The following is a 19,031-nucleotide window of genomic DNA, read 5'->3' on the forward strand; positions in this document are numbered from 1 at the left end:
CTGTATTGGGCTTACTGCCCTGCATGGGACTCACTTTCAGACTTAATTTGTCCTCCTCTGTTCTGCCTACATGCCTGAGTCCGTGCACCAAGCACACCTCCAGCTTTCTGCATGCTAGACCTCACAGACGTGGGGTTGGAGGCAGGTCTCCAGCGGCATTAAATAGCTGGCCCTGGGGGCCTGGCATGTTGCAAGGGGCTGGGTCCTTTGCACGCGTTCTCTCCTCTTGCTATTCAACGCTATACCCTTTGAACTTGGTGTGCATGTTTTCTGCTCTCAGTGACCTCATATCATTCACTGGTTTCTCCCTGGGTGACCTGACCTGCTTTTTAGCCTTGACTCCTCTCATATTGTACCCTGAGCAGAGCCTGATCATCCAGTGAAGGGTGAAACAGAAAGAGATGGTGTGATGGGCTAAAAATGGCGCTTCAAAGATGTTCCTCTTCTAATGTCCCGAAACAGTGACTGTGTTACTTTATGAGGCAAAAGGGATTTTGCAGGTGGGATTAAATGAAGGATTTTGAGTTAAGGAGAATATCCTGGATTATCGGGGTGGATCCAGTACAGTCAGGGCTTAACGAGAGAGAGGCAGGAGGGAGGAGTCCTGATGACAGACTGACGGAAGCAAGGGGAGAATAAGAAGAGGCAATGTGAGGCCACAAGCCAAAGAATGCAGGCGGCTTCTAGAAGCTGGAGAAAGCAACAGATTCTCTCCTACAGCTCCAAGAAGGAAGCGGTCTTGTCACCATCTTGATTTTAGGCCAGTGAGACTGATTTTGAACTTCTGACCTCCAGAAAAGTAAGATGATAAATTTCTGTGGTTTTAAACCATTGAATCTGTAGCAGCAATAAGATACTAATATAGAGACAGACCAGCAGACCCAAGAGTAAAAGAAGACCAGAAGTTCTTTCCAGCGGCAAGTCACAGGCAGGGAGAAGAGACCTAAAAGGGCCTCTTTATGTACTTTATGTATGGAGTGCCTTATTATGTACTCAATGAAAGACTACACTGTTAACATGTGTGTTCTGCTTTGCATAGCTGCTTAAAGAGCAGGGACTTAGGAGTCCAATAGCCCAAGACCTACGTGGGATCTCACTCGGCTATTTTTGCTGGGTTGCTTTGCCTTTCTCCACTTCACTGAAGCTTGCTCTGAAATGCTGATACTAACCTTGCAATGTTGTTTTCAGAATATGAAATAATATATCAAAAACACCTCTGATAAGCCATTATGAACATGGCTGTTATTGATATCATCATAATGGCAAAGCAGGGTAGAAGCATGTGTCTTCTGTGATGGCACTAAGGCCACGCTTGGGTTTAAACAGTCCCTCTTTGTTTCCGGGTTCCCTGGCTGCCCCCTGTTCCTATGGCCTCTCTGTTATAGGCCTTGTTCCATTATATCGTTGCAATAGGTCATTGCTCTTTACTTTGGACTTAAAAACAAAAGGCCTCAAATGTCCTCTTCCCTACCTGCAGTCTGTAACATTGAATTTCACAACGTGTTCCTTCAAGGGTGCCTGGGCAAGAAAAAATTACAAATGAATAATGATATTTGCATGACCTTTTATAGTTTTATGAGATGCTCCCCGCTAGCCTTTGCATTATACTTAAGAGTTCTCAGGATGTCTGCCTCTTGGGTTATTGAGCAAGATGTTTCACTCTTCCTGGTCTAAAGAAATAGGTTAGCCAGGGACGCCTGGGTGGCGCAGTTGGTTGGACGACTGCCTTCGGCTCAGGGCGTGATCCTGGAGTCCTGGGATCGAGTCCCACATCAGGCTCCCAGCTCCATGGGGAGTCTGCTTCGCTCTCTGACCTTCTCCTCGCTCATGCTCTCTCTCACACTCTCTCTCTCTCAAATAAATAAATAAATAATCTTTAAAAAAAAAAAAAAAAAAAAAAGAAATAGGTTAGCCAAATAATGGTGCTTCTGGCCCCCAATCCACTTTACTAGAGAAATCACCTTCTAAGGGGCAGAATAAATCAGAATACATAGAATTCACAAAAGATATTCCAGAGAGATTTACAAAAGGTGAACTAATTTTGTTTGCAAGATTGTTCTTCCTGAGGCTGAATGGTAACGAAACTCCTCTGGTGTCAAACTAAATACCACTCATAAGCTGATTGATCTTGAGGAAGTTGTTTGACATTGAAATTACTTTTAAAAGAAAAATATACATATAGATAGATACACATACACATATATACATCTATCTCCAGAAATAACATTCCCCATGTAATTACTGTGTAATTACTCTGTAACTACATGTGTAATAAACCACTCAGTTTACTCCTTTCTTTCCTTAGTTCACATATGCTCATTTTTAATTTTCAGTTCTTTTCTATTTCTGTTTTGACCATTGTTCAGATGTGGCCTCTGTTTCACTTTGCCTCCGTTGTGAGTACAGATTCAATGAAGTCTTTCATGTCCAGCTTTCAAAGAATGTTAGAAGAACTGATGAACATAAAAGTGTGACAAAATGGGTAAAAAGAAACAAGGGCTATAAGAAGGATATAGACCACAGGGTTTGGTATGTCGAACATCATGTAAAATAATCAGATACAGAGAGCGATGAGACTTTATTTTATATTTTCATGCTGGATGAATCCTCATAAAATTTTATTATTGCAAATAAATGAAAATTACATTATAACTACATGCTCTCTATTATCTGAAGAACTTCTAAAGAAGAGTCACTGAAGAATAGAAACAAAAATTCACCAGCCTTCTTCTACCTTGAATTATTTCTCAGCAAAGCCACAAAGCAGCAAAAGTGATACTTAAAAAAAAAATGTGTATATATATATAAAAGGAAATGGCTTCTGTTTGTTCCTGGAATAGAATTTGAATTAAACTTAAAAAGGAAGCTTGCTTCCTCTTGGTAATCAAACTGTATTAAAATAAATTAGAAGGGAAAAGATCAGTTATGTAATTTCAGTTGACAAGGAATTTAACTGTGAATGAGCCGGTCATGTAACTAATTTTTCTTTATACTACAATGATGCTGTTTCTTCTCGAATGGGATAAATATTTTAGTTATACTCAAGGGCCTATATATCTCATTAATTCAAACTCCCCAGATGGTACAAGATTGACATTATGAATGAATAGGTTTCTCATTCTACAGGAATAAATCTTTCGTTGATCAACTATAGTATGGAATGCAAAACCATCAAATACCATTTTGGGCATATTGACTTCATTTCAAACCTGCCTTATGAATGATCAATCACATGCAATGGATTTTTCCAGACCCTTTGAAGGACTTTAATCACCCCAAACTTTCCCCCTCATATGAAATAGTGACTAGATTTTTCTACCTATGTATCATTTTGCCTGCATAGAAAAGGTGATGTCTTGGTGAACGATTCAGAGTGCCAAAGGTTTGAAATATTCACGTGACTGAACGTCGTAAGTGAAACTCATCCTAACCATGAAAAGCGAATTACTACCCTTCTTTATCTTTCAGCCTCATTCAGAGCAAAACATGATTTTTTTTTTTTCTGAGAAAGAGTCATTCTTTTCTTCTAAGTGTTGCTTAACCAGTGTAGTATGAGTCTAGACATGCTGGTATCCATATGGTCCCCTTATGGAGAGAGCCAGCCCTCATGAGATTGAGATCAACATGAGGTTGGAAGTGCAGAGAGACAGAGACAGACAGAGACAGAGACAGAGAGAGGTCTGACTACATCTCTAAGCCCTTGGTTTTAGTTATGCCCAAATTCAGTCTGATTCCTACACTTTCCAGGGACATAGTCAATACATTCTCGTTTTTGATTGAGTCAGTTTGAGTTGGATTTCTGAATGACTTGAAAGGTCTTAACTACTCTAAAAATTAGTCTGTGGAAATGAGGTTTTGCATGAAGCAGACCCTAAATTATGGGCTTGTGGGAGACAACATGTATCACAGGGCAGTGAAAACTCTTCTATCCTGGCTGAGAAGGAATGATCCCTGATAGGTGAGAGCAAAAACAACCAGTTAAACTGTTGCCATTTTTTAAAAAGTAGACTTTAGATTCACAGCAAAACTGAGCAGAAAGTAGAGAGGGTTCTTATGTATCTCCTGCCCTCACACATGCACAAATTCCCCCACTATCAATATCCTACACCATTCTGGTTCACTTGTTATGATTAATAAGCCTGTATTGGCACATCCTTATTACCCAAAGTCCATATTTTACCTCAGAATTCATTTTGTCACATAGCAACAGGTTCTATGAATTAAGGAAAATGTATCCACTATTGTAATATCATGGAGAATAGTTTCACTGCCCTAAAAATCCTCTGTGCTCCACATCTTCCCCCTTCCCTCCTCCCAACCCCTGGTAACCACTTTTTACTGTGTCTACTCTTTTGCCTTTTCCAGAAAATCATATAATTGGAATCATATAGTAAGTGTGGTTGGCTTTTCCAACTGGATTCCTTTACTTAGTAATACACATTTAAGTTTCCTCTATGTCTTTTCATGGCTTGATAGGTCATTCTTTTTAAACTTGAATAATAAATACCTCATTGTCGGGATGTACCATTTTATTTACCCATCCATTCACCTACTGAAGGTCATCTTGATTACATCAAAGTCTTGGCAATTATGAATAAAATGGCTATAACCTTCTGTGTACAGGATTTTGTGTGGACATAAGTTTTTAATTCATTTGGTTGGGTATTAAGGAGTGTGTCTGATAAAGTATGTTTAGTTTTGTAAGGAGCTGCCAAGCTCTCTTCCAAAGTGGCTGTACAATTTTGTGATCCTACCAGCAATGAATGAGAGTTCCCGTTGCTCCACATCCTCACCAGCATTTAGTGTTGTCAGTGTTTTGGATTTTGGTAGTGGTATCTCGTTGTTATTTTAGTTTCCAATTCCCCAAAAACATGTGATGTTGACTACCTCATATACTTATTTGCTTTCTAGGCATCTCCTCTTGTGAAGGGTCAGGTCAGGTCTTTGCCCATTATCCAACAGGTTGTTTGTTTTCTTGTGTTGATTTAAGAGTTCTTTGTAAACTTTGGATAACAACTCCTTATTAGATATGCCTTTTGCAAATATTTCCCCCCCTTTTTAAAAATCAGAGTATATGCTTATTCTAAGCCTTGATTTGGGGGGATTCAGTGGAGAAATATCAGGAAATTAGGGTGTGTTGAGTACAACTTCTATAAAGTGATACAGGTAACAAATTTCTATCAAATGTGGTCTGCCTGAGAAACAGACAGAAAAGAAAATACATTTTTTCTAAGAAAGATACATTTTTCCTACAGCCATAAATCCAACATGAATCATGCTTGAATGTATTTTTTGTTCCTGGACGATTGTCTTGCTTAATATACTTGAGATGGTTTCTAGTGTAGGTATCAATCTAAACTTTAATCAACTAAAAGAATAGTATGGATTTTTACCTAAAGTATAAAATCAGAGTAAAGGGGGAAAAAAAAGAGTACCATGTGGTGCTGGGAAAGGCTTAAGCAAGCCACTCGTTCTAATTTTCTGTCCATGTAAAAGGAGAGGCCAAGATCCTTTCAGCTCCAAATGCCTATGATTCCACTTGGGGTAAAGCAAAAGTGAAAGAGCTAAGTAAAAGGAAACTTAACACTACTTTAAAACACAGCCAATTCTGGGAAATCAGGTACCTACTCAAAATCTGGCAAGAAAGCTTGCAGTGAATAAATACACACACAGATACTCACACTGTTAAGAAAGCATTTCCTAAAAGTGCCTTGTTTTATTGAAACTCATGAATGACATTAGTGAATCCAGCATGAGATGGTGTCATGGCATCTTTGTTTTTTTTGTTGCTGTTGTTGTTTTCCCCTTCTGGGATCTGAATCTTTCATACAATGATCCCTCTCAGATTAAACTGAAAATATTTAAGGGAAATTTTGCCAACTAATCTAGGCATGTTCAGACTTACATGAGTTCATTATATGAACACATCCGGGAAGTCTGAAAAGTATCAGCACAAACCTAACCTTTTTCTTTCTTTCTTTCCTGAGTCTATATTCAGAAACAGGAAAATCTGGATGCCTGGCTAGCTTAGTCCTTAAGTGCCTGCCTTTGGCTCAGGTCATGATCCCAGGGTCCTGGGATCAAGTCCCATGTCAGGTTCCCTGCTCAGAAGGAAGCCTGCTTCTCCCTCTATCCTTACCCCCTGCTCATGATCTCTCTCTCTCTCTGTCTCTGATAAATAAATAAATCCAAAAAGCCCCCAGAATTTATTAATTAAAAAAAAACAGGAAAACTCAAGAGAGTGGAGATAAGAAGAGAAGAATAAAGAAAGGAAGAAAGAGAACACAAAAAAAGGATATAGGTCTCAGCGAAAGAAACATATCTCTTGAATGTGTTTACTGTAAGGTAAAACAACTGCAAAGATACAGTTCAGTCTTTTTTTTTTAATTTGTTTTAATTAACATATAATGCATTATTTGTCTCAGGGGTACAGGTAGTGATCAGTCTTACACAATTCACAGCACTCACCATAGCATATACCTTCCCCAGTGTCTATCACCCAGCCACCCCATCCCTCCCAATCCCCTCCCTTCCATCAACCCTCAGTTTATTTCCTGAGATTAAGAGTCTCTTATGGTTTGTCTCCCTCTCTGGTTTCATCTTTTCCCTGCCTTCCCCTATGATCCTCTGTCTTAGAAACCAAAAGAACAGTAGAACAGATCAATGAAAGTAGGAGCTGGTTCTCTGATAGAATTAGTAAAATTGATAACCCCCTGGCCAGACTTCTCAAAAACAAAAAAGAGAAAGGACCCAAATTAATAAAATCATGAATGAAAGAGGGTATTTTCTTAAGGGAAAAACAACAAAAAAAAGCATATTCTACATTTCTTCTTTACAAATTAAATATATATGCTTATTTCCCCCAGTGTACTTCAATTTCTTTGAAATTATAATCATTCTCCCTAGACAGTCTTTGGGTTTAAGGACATCAGCTTTAGTCCTTGTTGGTGAGACTCCCTCCAGCCCCGACACACACACACAAAATAAGGTAAGGTGAATCCTAACAGGACAGGAAAGCATTGAATTAAAAGAAGACAACTTTCCCCCGATTTGCTGGGTAGGATGTGGGAAGGGTTAGTGAGGGCTTCTCCTGGCTCCAGCTGCCACTCTCTTCCTCACATCTGGTAAGGAGCAGAGCTTTCAGAGTCACAGATTGGATGCCATAAGAGATCAGACTAGATTTACACTAAGCAGCACCAGCTACCTGGGGACTGACAGAAGTTCTGAAGATCTAATACTGAAATACAGCAGGAAAGTAAATGTTAGGACTGTCCACTAAGAATCCCAGTAGATTTTCTTTTCTTTTTTTTTAAAGTGATCTCTATCACTTGAACTCATGACCCTAAGATCAAGAGTTACATATCTACTGACTGAGCCAGCCAGGTATACCCCCACCCCCCAGTAGATTTTCTTAAAGCTGGGGCCTCCAAGGCCTCTATTGGTGAACTTTCCTGAAAGTCTCATCTTTCTTACTTGGGGTGCCACAGAAGCCAGACAGAGTTGTTCCATTTCCTTTCCTGCCCAGGGACACAGGGCTTCCCAGGGACGTGGTTCTGAGCCATAATTTGTGTGTTTTGTTGTGTGATGTGATAGGAAGGTTCTGGATCTCTGAGAAAACTTTCTCCACATACCCCTGGGCATATGATTATCATGGTGGCTTTGTTCTAAGCAAAACAAAGACCAAGGGAGAATTTATTTCTCCTTAAACTTGAGGAGGCTCTAGAACTTCCCACATATCTATTCTAAGTGACTTAAGGCAGTCAAGGCCTGTGCGCATGGAGGTTTTGCTTGTTGATTTAGCTACACAAGTCAAAGTCTAACAAGCAGGCATTCCTGTTCACCGGCCAAAATTCACTGAGAGTGACCTCTGCGGGAACTCAGCTGCTGTTTCTCCCTCCTTCCCACCTTTCCTCATTCCTGCCTTCTGTCCTCTCCAAGGTCGATGCACACAGGAAAGTCTTACCTGTAATTACACTTTGGGTTCTCTGGAGATAAGGAATTATTACTTGAACAGCTAGCTACAAAGATACACACACAATATATATTCACATATACAAGATTAATACATACTAGCTTGCATGCCTATATCCTTAAAGCCACAGAAATGTCTTTTCCGACTTGCTCTTCTCATTTATGAGAACAGTAGCCTCCTTTCACACTTGATTCCAATGGTAAAGAAAAAGGGTGTGCCCCTCCAGGCGGATGCACAGGCGTTTAAACCCAACCCAGCTGGTTCAGTCAACTAGAAACTGCTCCCTCAAGTGACCAACCCAGTGCTTAACTGATCAACGGCAACTGGCAGGAAATCCATCTGGAATTTCCCAAGTGCTGGGTGGGGTGTTTTCAGTAAGTTTTGAATTGAGTCCAAGGTAAGAGTGGACGTTCATATTTAACTAAGAAACTGAACAAAAGCTTTATTAATCTAAAAAATAAGATTAAGAAATCCTAATAAACATAAGGAAAAATGAATGATAATAATGATAGTTTTTAAAAACTGTCTTTGGATGTAGATGAGCTCAGAATGTGTATTTGAAGTAGTTTGTTTTTAAAGGTTTTACTTATTTGACAGAGAGATCACAAGTAGGCAGAGAGGCAGGCAGAAAGGGGGGAGGGGAGCAGGCTCCCTGCTGAGCAGAGAGCCCAATGCGGGGCTCGATTCCAGGACCCTGGGATCATGACCTGGGCTGAAGGCAGAGGCTTTAACCCACTGAGCCACGCAGGTGCCCCATGACCCTAGTTTGTTTTTATTTCAATTTACAGCTTCCCTTCCTAGGCTCTGTGAGATCAAAGGTTTTTCTTTTTTTAAGATTTTTATTTATTGGGTGCCTTGGTGGCTCAGTCATTAAGTGTCTCTGCCTTTGGCTCAGGGTCCCACAATCCCAGGTTCGTGGTATTGAGCCCCACATCAGCTCCTTAGGAAGCTTGCTTCTCCCTCTCACACTCCCCTTGCTTGTGTTCCCCCCCCCCTCTCTGTCAAATAAATAACATCTTTTTAAAAAAATTTTATTTATTTATTTGGGGCAGGAGAGTGAGTGCAGGGGATGGAGGGAGTGGGGGCTGGGGTGGGGAGGAGCAGACTGCCGGCAGAGTTTGGAGCTGAGCGGGACCCATGAGATCATGACCTGGGCTAATATCAAGGGTCAGATGCTCAGCCGACTGAACCACCCAGGCACCCCAAGACCAAAAGTTTTGGTGCTTTTTCCCCACCCTATTGTTGGGTCCAAAATTTGACCCTGTCACTCTTTGTGTAATTACAAATTATTAGGAGGAGGAGGGAGTGTGCTTTGATAAGTCTAATCAATTTCAGGGCTTATCAGAATAAATCTTATCAACTTAAAGAGCCTAGAGTTCTATGAGAAATGAGTTTACAAGTTGCTGGCTGTGTTGCTCCTGTGGTCTCCACCTTCCCCTGGCATGGACAACGAGCAGTTGATTCAGGAATAGGAAGTAGGAGCGCCTGGGTGGCTCAGTGGGTTAAGCCTCTGCCTCCAGCTCAGGTCATGATCTCAGGGATTGAGCCCCACATCCAGCTCTCTGCTCAGTGAGGAGCATGCCTCCGCCCCGCTTTCTGCCTACTTGTGATCTCTGTCTGTCAAATAAATGGATAAAATCTTAAAAAAAAAAAAAAAGAAAGAAAGAAAGAATAGAAGGTGAAACAGACAATGTCATTTGAAAGAAAACTCAGGGACTGTGAATATTCACAGGATATGTGTTGGGTAATGGCCCACGTTGGTTCCTCTAAAAAGCGCACTAGATGGGACAGAGACACGTGAGGGATCTTTTTGCTGGTTTTCCCACTGTAAGAGAAGTCAAAAGCCAGAAACTTCTTCAAGCCCCAAAGTAAGGAGAATTGTGATCTTAAAGCCTCCCTCTTGCTACTGCGAGCAGCTGACTCTGGAAGGAGAGGCCAAAGTTGTTCTCCTGGAAAGTGTCACCATATAAGGGCCATGTATTCAGTGGAGGTGTTACGTAGACATTCACTTTGTCCATAAATGTCTCTTATAACCTCGCTCACCCTCCTTTCACACCAGGAGACAGAGTGAGAAAGAGAAAGGAGCATGAGCTCTAGCCTGAGGGAGTTCGTTCGAGCCAGAGCCAGAGCGCTGCTGTGGAGCTGTGGGTCCTCGGACCATTCAGCTTTCTGAGCCTGAGATTCCGTCTTGCCCACGTCTCCATCACCCCCAGGTGGTATAAAGACCAAATGAGGTGTGGAGGTGCTTTCTTATGCAAGCATGAAGTACTTGCGTTAATACCTGCCTAAGAAGTGTAAGAATGCATGCAAATGTCATTTTCTCATTCCAAGGACTGAGGACTGGAGAGTAAAAGCAATCACCCTAGGTTTCTGTCTGTATCCACTTTCGAGGTCCTGGGAGGCATTCTGATCTAAAAAGAATAGACTCTGGAGTCTATGCAAATACTGTCGCTGTCGTTTTGGCAGGTCACCCATCTGCTCTACGCTTCTATTAATTACATTATCAGCAAAGCAAGGAACGGTGTGGAGGCAAGAAATGCATTATGTCTCTGAAGTTCTCCATAATGGCCAGAGTTGTAAGAAGCACTCGTTATTTTAGCCCAAGTGGAATCAGCAAAGAGCCGAAGTGAATTAATCCTCTTATTACATAATAAGGAGCAAATTTCAAGGTAAATAATGAAAATAATGATCATAAAGTTAACAGAATCGTTATAATTAGTTGCAATGATGCACTAATTTCCCCCGCAAAGAATGCGGGGGAGCTGATTCCATGTGGAAAGGACACATATTTTCTCGGACAAGACTGTAGGATGGCACAACGCAACACCCTTTAGTTCATATTACCCTGTGCAACACCATCAAAGGAGGATCATTTTTCATCAATAAGCGAATAAGTAAGTTTTTTCAAAAATCAACCTTCTAGAAGCGCTTGTAAAATTCTTTGATATTTAAGCCAGTACATTTTGGAAACATTTATTGCGTTATCATTTTTACCCATTTCCTCTTTGTTAGGTAAATTTCCCTGATTCTTTGTGTATTTTTACTTCACTGGTTTCTACTTAGTCTCTTGACACTCTTGACACATGACTATACGTGAATCTGGAGCAGTTCACCAACACCATTTTCATTAATTTCATGAAATTCTACATCTTTTGCAAGAATTGCACTCTGCCACGTAGTTGCTTTGTGTTATCAGATGTTTATAATATTCTACCATCAGTAAGAGATAGCTTGAAAAAATGTTTACTGGGGCACCTGGGTGGCTCAGTGGGTTAAAGCCTCTGCCTTCAGCCCAGGTCCTGATCCCAGGGGTCCTGGGATCGAGCCCCACATCCAGCTCTCTGCTCAGTGGGGAGCCTGCTTCTCCCTCTCTCTCTGCCTGCCTCTCAGACTACTTGTGATCTCTGTCTGTCAAATAAATAAATAAAATCTTTAAAAATAAAAAAAAAGAAAGAAAAAATGTTTACTGGTTAATCAGGAATAGTCATTCAAGCAAAACTGGGAAAGTTGTGCAAAAGGGGAACAACTTCATAAGTATTCAGTTCATCAATGAATACTTTCATGTAATGACAAACTTCCTTCCTATCAAACCATGTCTTAGAGGAATTTGGGTAATGAAAACCCAGATGAGTGCCTGATAATGCTTTCTCCAATGGAGAATTCTTTTCTGTGTTTGTTGATTCAACCATAATGCACTAGGTTAACACGTATTTACTGTCATATAAAGGAATAGCATTTGCTTGTCAGTTCCCAGTTTGAGTTAAGGAATGATAACTTTGGCAAATGATTTTATATATTATTAAAAACTATCAACAGGGTGCCTGGGTGGCTCAGGTGACTGGGCGACTGCCTTCGGCTCAGGTCATGATCCTGGAGTCCCGGGATCGAGTCCCACATTGGGTTCCCTGCTTGGCGGGGAATCTGCTTCTCTCTCTGACCCTTCCCCCTTCTTGCTCTCTCTCTGTCATTCTCTCTCTCTCTCAAATAAATAAATAAAATCTTAAAAAAAAAAACTATCAGCAGCTTAATGTCAAACAAAACTAAAAAGTGATACCTTACTGGATTTATTTTTTCTACCAGTAAAAATAAAAATATTTTTTGTCCTATAAAAAGCTGGTAATTCCATCAAAAGAAGGACTCATAGAATGAAAGATCGGGAGAAGATGTTCATAGTGCATATATTCAAAGAAGGACTTGTATCCAGGTTTAAAACCTAATTTTCAAAATGAACAAGTGTTGAAAAAAAAAGAGCAAGTGTTTAATAGGCATTTCACTAAAGAGTGTATCCAAATAACTAAGAAGCAGTGTGCCTGGGTGGCTCAGTTGGTGAAGCATCTGCCTTTGGCTCAGGTCATAATCCAGAGTCCTGGGATCAAACCCTGCATCAAGTTCCCTGCTCCCTGGGAAACCTGCTTCTCCCTCTGCTTCTGCTGTTCCCCCTGCTTGTGTTCACTCACACTTTCTCTCTCTCAAATAAACAAATAAAATCTTTTAAAAAAAAAGAGTATAAATTGCACAGTCTCTTTAGAATATGGCTTGACCATATCTACTGAGGCTGAGCACATGTATACTCTCTGACCCAGCAATTCTACTTTTGAGTATATGCCGGACAGAAACAAGCCCTATGTTTACCAGGAAGACAGGTAGGAGAATGTTTATACCATCTCTATAATTAGCCTCAAACTGGAAAGAACTCAGGGCAGTAGAATGGATGAAACAATCATTGTCACTTCTTTTGGAATGCTACATAGAAATGAAAAGGAACTACTGAGCTATGTACTAATGTGGTAAATCGTAATGTATGATTATACAAAGTTCAAAAACAGATGAAACCAATCAATGGTGATAGAGATAAGGATAATACTCATCCTGGGTAGGGCACAGTATTGAGAGGGAGGTAACACAAGTGAACCTTCTGGGGTATTGTAAATGTTTTATATTTTGTTATGGGTGGTGTTGTACAGGGGTATATGTAAAACTTAAGTGAGCTATGCATGTATATATATATATATTATTCATATGTAATTTATACATTACTATACATGTAATATTTAACTATATATAATACAGGAAAAAAGCTAGCAGTGAGTGAAAATTCTGTTGCTAAGAGACCCATACCTCCAAATGCAAACATTTTAAAATCTTAACAATGTAGCATATTTCACTAGAAAACCCTAAAAATATTAACTTTGTTAAAAAAAAACAACAACAAAAAACAGGATGTATAGGGGCACCTGGATGACTCAGTGGATTAAGCATCTGACTCTTGGCTTCAGCTCAGGTTCATGCGAGGGAGCCCAGAGCCAGGCTCCAAGATCAGCATGGAGTCAGCTTGAGATTCTCTCTTCCCCTCCCTCCGCACCTCCCCCCCTTTCTCTTTCTCTCTCTCAAATAAATAAATCTTAAAAAAAAAAAAAAAAAGGACCAGAAAGACATATAATAAGATGTTAATATGGGATTGTTGGTTGTTTTTATTGTCTCCTTTATACTTTTCAATATTTTTTCAGTTTTCTATGATGAGTCTCCCCTAATTTATAATCAGATAAAAAATATGCAAATAATATTTATAATATGTGCTAAAATGTCAACTAAAAGTAGTATCTCATTTAATTTCAATTCATTGAGTTATAACATTAACATTTAATAGTTTTTCTCTCGTGTATTTTTTTAATAAAAGAAAATTAAAAATTATGTCTCTTTGGGCTAATACTCTTCTGGATAATAGACACTGAAGGCTCATACTTTTTCTTTTCTTTTTTAAAGAAGATTTTATTTATTTATTTGAGAGCGATCATGAGTAGGAGGAGGGACAGAGGGAGGAGAAGCAGACTCCCCACTAAGCAGGGAGCCCGACATGGGGCTCAATCCCAGGACCCCAGAATCATGGCCTGAGCCAAAGGCAGATGCTTAACTAACTGAGTCACCCAGGCGCCTCTATTTTTTCTTTTATTAAAGCCATATGCAAGGTTGTGTCTTTCTTGCTTCATCTGAAAGCAGTACAGCCTGGTGTGAAGCCTGTAGGTTCGTGTCTGACTGCCTGAGTGGGCCGACTCAGCTGTACCATCATCCAGTCCATGACTACAGGCAACCGACTTGACCTGCTCTAAGTGTGTTTCTTCTGATTTGAGGGTGATAATAGCAGCCATATCAAAAGGGTGTTGTAAAAAAATATATACACTTTTTATTACTGTCACTGCTAGGACATATGACTAAATCGTTTTTGTTCTATATCTCTGTTGGTCTAGTAGTACTGTTTGCAGAAATTTTTTTAAAGATTTTTATTTATTTATTTATTCATGAAAGACAGAGAGAGAGAGAGAGGCAGAGGCAGAGGGTGAAGCACACTTCCCTGCAGAGCAGGGAGCCAGATGCCGGACTCGATCCCAGGACTCTGGGATCATGACCTGAGCCGAAGGCAGACGCTTAATGGACTGAGCCACCCAGGAGCCCTGTCTGCAGACAATTTTGAAGGATATTTTACTATAAAAATTATTTAGTGTGTTGAGCTCTCAAAAGTTGAATAGCATAGCCTTAACCAACTGGTCTACGAATCTGCCCCGGACATCAGCAGTTATCGGCATGATGTAATCCTCATAACGACTCCATGATGTAAGCAGAGTAGTACCACCGTTTTATAGAAGCAGACATACGCTGAGGCCCAAAGAGGCCAAATGAACCCCCAAAACACAAGAGCCCAGATTGAAGCAGGTCTTCTGACTCCTGTTCCATCACATCACCCCCGCCAGAGCGCACACAGGGGGATTTCCTTGGGGCTGAGTTTAACCTTTGATTCTTTTAGGCTTCTCTGATTTCTCCTTTGATCTGAGCTGGTCCATGACCCCCTGCACTCTCGCACACTCTTCCCATCAACCAAACTGCCGATGGGTGAACTTCCCCACTTATACCCCTGGGCTCACGCCGCTCACGGTGGCTCTTTGCCAGTGCCTGCCTGCCATCCTTCAAAGCTAAAATCACACTCTCTTCCTTCATCAAATATTCCCTAAATTTCTTCATTCAGTACTCTGTTTAATTTTAGCCTCTTTGAATCCTGATAACCTTTTGTTTTTCCTCTTACTCAGCACTTCTGAAGCGGTTCTGCATTTCCGTGGTTGGAGTAATTGTTTTCCCCCTCCACTTCCACATTCATCTTAAAAAAAAAACTCTTATAGTACCCAGCATCATGGCTCAAAAAGGAAGATGCCTTTGAATGGATGGGTAAGGGAGATGACCATGTAGCAGGCAAAGAGGCACACATTTTAATATGTGCTTCACGAGACAAGATTGGGGGTACAAGCCATAGCGCACAAAAACACCTCCCTTTGCTGGGATCTTTGAATGTAGTGAGGGACTTGCAGATTCTAGTTGCGTTTCATTCATGAAATTTTTTTTGAGTTTTTAAAAATAGGATTCTTGCTCAGTTGTCCTTGGATCTGACCTCAATATACTGGAAATGAATTTGTTCTCCTTTGCGGGCACATTAACTCCTACAGGCCACAGAGATGGGGCACTCTGAAAATTTCCTGAATGTCAACCAGATCAGACAGAGGGCTGCGGTCAGAGGCCCTGGGCAGCGGATCTGAAGCAACCTTTCCCCAGGTGGGTCAGGATGCTCCTGCCCAGGGCAGCGTCATTTTCAATTGATTTGTTGAACAGACTTCTCAATATGAATGAAAAACCCTCTTAGATGTGGCACAATTATGTGATCTAATACAAAATGTGGTCCTAGAAATTGGGTGAATAATGCATTTCAATTTTTATGCATTTAAATTTTTTAATGTCTCCCTTTCTGACCTATGAGTTTCATATGACTCAGGATATACTTGAAATACTTTACACAGTGTATTTTATCTGTTAATAGATATTGAACCAAATGTGCACAGTAAAAAATATAAGAATACATTTGTATTTTGAGCCAAAGAATCTGTGCTCTTAAAAAATAAATTTGATGTTTTTAAAAGTTTTGAATTTAAAAAAAATAAAAAAAGAAAATAGAAGGCTTCATCAGCTGTCTTAGGATCATGAGCCACCCTATTATCTCCAGAAATTCTTGGTGTGTGTGAATTTCGCCAATAGGGTAGTGTAGTGGGAATTTCCAGGTTATTATCGGAGATGAGCGTGTCAGTGGCCTGGAGATCAACCAGATGAAACAAGTAACAACTGGCTGATCTCACATTACTTGCTGGGAAGAACCATGTATAGTCTGTGTTCTCTAAGAAGAAAGCCAATAGGAGATATACAGACATACAGATGGATAGATGGATCAATTTTAAGAAATTGGCTCACGGCTCACACAGAAATTCACCTAATTTCTAGGCTGAGGACTCGGGGCATCTGAATCAGCAGTCAGCAGTCTGAGACCGAGGCAAGCTGCTGGTACTTTCATTCCAAGTTCAAAGGCAGAGAAGACAGACGTCCTGGCTTGAAGATGAGGGTAGTTCTTCTTACTAACTGAAGGGGCCGAATTTATTCTATTTTAGTCTTCAGTAGATTGAATGAATCCCACCCACATTGGAGAAGATAATCTGCTTTACTCAGGCTACTAATTCAAATGTTAATGTCATCCAAAACACCCTCACCACCTGGCTCCAGGGCCGTTTGACCGGAATAACGTTTGGCTTAATAAATACCCGGGGCACTTTGTGACCCAGTCAACCTGACACATGAAATTACCATTACGAGTTGTTTTAACAGGATTTTCCCCACTGCCCAAAACAATCAATGCAGCTCTCACAGTTGGAGCTTAGGGTCAGAGGACTCCCCTCCCCTGGAGTAGAATGATGTGATGACAGAGCTCAGATTTGGGAGTTAAATTGATCTGAATTGGAATCCCACATCTCAGCCACTTTTTACCTATGTGCTCTTGGACAAACTGATTAACCTCTCATTCTCCTCACCCAGAAAGCACAACATATTGCAGATTATTAGGGGAAAATATTTGTGATGTGATTGTCATATACGTAGATATTTAGTACATTTTATCTATTATCCTTAGTGCTTCTCTCAGGATTTATGTATCAGTGATCCAAAAAAATAACTATTCTGCCCTTAATACTTTAGGTAACATAGAAAATAGTTTGTAGATGGAAGATAAATCAGTGTAGCTTGAATGTAGTATTTTTGAAGGTATGTTCAGAGCTTTTTGTTTTTTGGGTTTTTTTACATCAGCAAAATATATCTGCAACTTTAAGTTTTGGAAAATCAAACCAGACCGTGATATTAATTCTTTATATACTCCACATTCCTCTATAATGTGCTTTGATTTTGTGACATCCTGAATCTTCACTGAGTTTTCGATGTGCCTAACTTGGCAAGGCAAGCCAAGGGCGCATCTCCATCAGCGTCCACAGTCGGCGGCGTGTTCCCTGTTGTTTAGTGCACCCTCCCCATTAGGTCATGCCCATTTGGAGACTGAGAAAAACACGGTATTGGGACCACTAACAGAGTATTTTAATTTGGCTACACAGAGCTTCCTGTTTGGGGCACAAACTCATTGTGGCCTCAGTGAAAAGAACAAGTGCATCGAGGGCAGATAGAACACTGCCTGTCCCATTGACTGGGGATCCTACTCCCTCACAACAAAGCTGGAACCAATTATCCAGGCTTAATTATAATTGACCTGGCTAAGACACGACATTACAGAAAAATCTCACAGACAGTAGTGGCAGAATGGGGCTGATCTGAAGGGAGATGTGAAGCAGGGAGTGTCATCCGTCCGTCAGTGACCCTCATTTTCTGTTTTCATACTATTTTCCTCCTCTCCAGGCCAACTTTCATTATGTGCCTCCTTTCTTTTCTGTGTTTTCTCAAGGCCTCTGTTCCTGTCCCGGTTAAAGCTGATTTGTAGTTTGGAATTAATGACTCGTTATTTCACCCCTCCAGGCGTATCTGGGTTTCAAACAAAGATGGCAGTTACAGCTCAATGGTTGGCTGAGAGGTGTATGTCTATGACTTGGGGTTCAATTCCTGTCACCACCACTCATTACTTGGTACCCATCAGCATCTTGGTTACTTGCCCATAAAATCAGGACAATAAAAATGACATCCCAAGTTGAATGAGGACTCAGTAACATCTGTTAAAAAATGCTTTGGTAAACCTCGGATTATTACAAACACTGTTAGGTACTTTTTTTTTTTTAAAGGATTTTATTTATTTATTGAAAAAGAGAGAGAGGGTGCACAAATGGAGGGAAGGGGAGAGAGAGAGAATCTCAAGCAGAATTGCCACTAAGTGTGAAGACTGACGTGGGGCTCGATCTCACGACCTCACAAAAAAAAAAAAAAAAAAAAAAAGAGATCATGACCTGAGCTGAAACCAAGAGTCAGGCGCTTAACCCACTGAGCCACCAGGTGCCCAGTGCTGTCAGTTGTTTTTATGATTAGATCAACACCATTAATTTTTCCATTTCCCTCACAGGATTCTTGAGGTCCCCGGAGGGGTCCTGCTTACTACTGATCCCCAAGGACCACCTGTGCCGAGCAATGAGGGAGGATGCAACAATATTCATTAAATGAATGAATGAATGTGTGTATGAATGACATGGGAAATGGGCATTTTTGAGCTGAATGCCTCATCTGTGCAGCCCTTTTCTGCACGGACAGTCCTCAATGGCCACAGAAGAGAAGCAGGATCCTCTTTCTTGACCAATAAACTGACAACTTATGTGAAGTATTCACCCCTATGCATATTGGAGTTGAAGTTTATGAGGTCCCTTTTCTGCCCACCATAAGCCAAAATTAGTACTCCGAAGTGGGCAGAAAAAAATCATTTGATCCTCAAACTCATACTTAAAAGGAAAAACTAGTAGTTTATTTTTAGGTTTTGTGCCTGTGAATTTTGAGCCAGGATGACCACTAGGCCTGGATATAGAAACAGAGTGGCACTATTATTTCTGCTAAGTGCCATCCTACATTAAATGTCACTTGTATTTTTTTAAAAAGTGTAATTATTTCAGAGAGCCCAAAGGGCTAAAATTTGCGTGTGTGAAGTAAACATGAAAAATCCCTTCCTCCCTTTATTATCTGTGCTGTTCAGTCTCGGGCTACAAAAGCACTGAGGGTG

This window comes from Neovison vison, chromosome 6 (assembly GCF_020171115.1).
Source record: "Neovison vison isolate M4711 chromosome 6, ASM_NN_V1, whole genome shotgun sequence".
NCBI lineage: Eukaryota > Metazoa > Chordata > Mammalia > Carnivora > Mustelidae > Neogale > Neogale vison.